This window comes from Macadamia integrifolia, chromosome 3, assembly GCF_013358625.1.
Source record: "Macadamia integrifolia cultivar HAES 741 chromosome 3, SCU_Mint_v3, whole genome shotgun sequence".
Taxonomy (NCBI): Eukaryota; Viridiplantae; Streptophyta; class Magnoliopsida; order Proteales; family Proteaceae; genus Macadamia; species Macadamia integrifolia.
In genome coordinates, this window is record NC_056559.1 from 33,059,337 (window position 1) to 33,062,941 (window position 3,605).

Genomic DNA, 3,605 nt, shown 5'->3' on the forward strand with positions numbered 1-3,605 from the left:
TTGGTATGTATTAGTTCAACCCCATTATTTGATTGAATTAATGTTTTGACCATGAGAACCTTATCACTTGATCACTCATCAGGGAGTGAACCATATTGGTTCCATCTTGCATCAATGAGTGCCTGGTGAAAGGCTGTGGATTAGCAGAAATTCATGGATAATTGTTTTGTTAGGGGTTTGGTTTACAGTTGAGTTGAAAATGGAAAACAAAGTTTACTTGGTTATAATTAGTGAGTCATACTCCCAACTCCATTAGTGGAGAAGGATATTGTAATGGATTCATCAGGCATTGGAGACAAACAGTAAAGACAGTTACCGCATGAAGGTGTCGTGGAGATTGCAGATGACACTAGATTCTACAAAGTGTTGTACAAATTTGGAGTTCCGAGGGTAATACCATAATATGGCAGTTACAAGAAGGCAGAAACATCCTGGCAAAGAAGATATTCGATCTGCAATTTTGATCTACTTTGTTTTATGGAATTTGGATGATTATTATGGTCTATAAAATTTTTTTACCACATGAGAAAAGAAGATATTTAGAGGGGGGCGTAATAGCCTAGAAAAGCTTTTTGACTGGAAAGACATGCCAGAGCAGAAAAGGGTAAAGTTTGCTGCAACTTGTCTGTTCATGCTAATTCCATACAAATCAGCACTGAGAAGCATGTGCTCATCACTCCAACAATGGCACCGAAGATGAAATATAGAGTCCCTATATCTTTGTGGTAGTGGAGTCTCTGGACTTTTGTTGCTCTTCATGGTGCTTTTGGACTAATAAGTTTCATGACATTCAATTTGAAAATTTTATTTGGATAAAATGAAAAGTACTGGGGTAATTAAGATGGTCTACATACCTTTTGGCTACTAGAGGAAGGGAAATTAAAAGAGTTGAAATATTCAGTAGGTTTGATGTTTTGTTAATATTGGAAAGCAGTTCTGGAAGGCAAATAATGGAGAGTTAGATCTGATGGTTGGTGTAAGATAATGTGAAAAGCTCGGGATCCAGGTACCTTCCCTCACTCCTAATTGGATTTTGTTCAATGGTTATGGTATGAATGAATTTAATATTCTGATAAATTGGAGTATCTAAAAGCTCCTTCAAAAGCTCAGGGAGTTAAAAAGGTGGGGTACTCTTCTATCCCCCTTTCTATTTTAGATACTGACTGAAGCTTCAATCTGGGCTTCAATCTGGACCACCTGATAGAATTGTTTGTAGTTTGTGGATCAATTGAAGAATTTGGATTGAGCAATGCTGGTCATCTCATTGGAGCTCAAAGCCATCATTATGGGTAGAGACACAACCATCCTTGGGATGCCCCTGATTAATTATGGATGTTGATGCGGCATTGATTATCAATGGTCGGAAGCTACAGAAAGGGAGTGTCATAGGGATAATCACATCATCATGACTGCTAGTTAATATATTCGTTTATCTTATTTGAAGTGGGTATGAGATTGGTTACCCACCTGTAGCAGTACTTTGACAAGGACTAAAACTCAAGTGAAGCAACACTTTGTGGATTTGGAGGTTTTGGGAGGAAGATTAAAGCTTGTAGAGAAGGCTTACTGGCAATGGACAATCTGGTGAATCGTTCCTATAAAAAAGGACTTTGAAGGGGGTGGAACTGTGTCCTTTTAGGAGCCTACTTGTTGTATGTGCCTAGTGGGTGGGCAATGGGAAAAAATATTCTTCTGTTTTGGGAACTTGTTATCCTATCCTATTACGTATACTTATTTTTTCTTTTGGTAAAGATCCTATACGTATACTGTGGCTTGCAAGAGGAGCTTATAGATCTTCAGGGGTGCTACATAGACCCCTACCTTGAGACGTTTCTTTAATGATAGGGAAATTCTGTAGTTTGTTGAACTCTTAGATACTCTAAACTCTAAAGAGAGTAGTTTTTGGCCTGGGTGGAAATGTGGAAGTGATTAGCATTTGTAGCTGTTGGTAAGAAAGGTTTTTTTAGTGTAAAGTCTCTGTATTGACAGAAATGATTTGGACTAAACTTCACAGTCAGCATTATAAAAACTAACAAAACCTTCTAGCTTGATATGGCTCTGAATAGAGTTGAATGGTGAAACAGTATTCACATATCCAACCCCTTTTAGTTGGGTTGAAATCGTCTGCAATTCGTATCTCGTACAATTCCGTACAATACCACCTTCAGGCGGTGACACGTGTATTGATACCAATACAATGGTCCAGATCTGGTACAACTAATAAAACATTAAATCAGTGAAGAGGTATTTAAATCAGATCTGGACCATTGTATTGGTATCAATACACGTGTCACCGCCTGAAGGTGGTATTGCACGGAATTGTACGAGATCGGAATTGCAGACGATTTTTTTCCCTTTTAGTTGCATTGTCTTAGTCATGTAGAGTAGAGTAGGTGATTAGGACAGAATGAAATAGAAGAGTTATCTTCCTAGTAAAATTGATTTCTTATTATGCATTGTGATTTTGGATAGACTCTCAACAATGTAGCACCTGAACAAAAAGGGGTTGATCATTTCATGTATGCATTTTATTTCTTAGGGATGCTTAGTTGGCACATCAGCTACTCTTATACTGCACATTTGCACGTGAGGTACTGTCTTGCCAAGCAAATTGAAGGAGTTGATTTTTGGATGTAAATTGTCGGCTTGGGGGTGAAGATAAAGATACTTTGGTGCCTATTATCTTCCGTCATATGTTGGTGCATATGGGTTGAGCATAATAAACAAACCTTTGGAAGGTGTAGCAAAACAGCTTATAGGGTTGCTGGCCATGTACTAGAACTTAATTTTCTTTCTGGGCTTCCACTCATGATGCTTTTGGGAGCATTTCTCTTACTGATTTTAGAATAGATGGGATTATACAAATATGCATGATTAGTGTTTTGCCCTAAGGGGTGTATTCTATATATTTTTTTCATGATTTGTGCAGCGTAGCCAAGTTGTTGGTGTTTCTTTTTTTACTCATGATGCTTTTGCGAGCATTTCTCTTACTGATTTTAGAATAGATGGGATTATACAAATATGCATGATTAGTGTTTTGCCCCAAGGGGTGTATTCTATATATTTTTTTCATGATTTGTGCAGTGTAGCCAAGTTGTTGGTGTTTCTTTTTTTTTCCTGGTGATGTGATTGTAGATCCTTACCTCCATTATAAATAATTATATGCAGAACATGATGTTGATTATTTTTGTGTATGGGAATGCAATAATAATACAATTACGAGTTATTGTTCAGTTAAAAAGTAAGAAAAAAATCATGTAGGATTTTTTTGGAATATGTTTGAAGTAAACATTCCGTGCATTTTGACATTACCCTAGGTTATGTTAATAATGTTGCGGTACTTATTTAACTGTTGATAATTTAAGACTCATGTTATAAAAACTAAGATAATATTTTAAAATTTATTAAATGGTATAGTATGTGGTTGACCTTGCCACTTGAGACAGGCCTTATGTTCCTTATAATCAACTATGCACCATGCAGTATGAAGTCTAATAATGGGTTTCATCTTAGGAATCTGTTGGTACGGGTATGCCCCATTCTGTATTGTGTGTTACGTAGGTTTTTTATTCTTTATGTAGGTTTTTTATTCTTTCTTTTTTTGG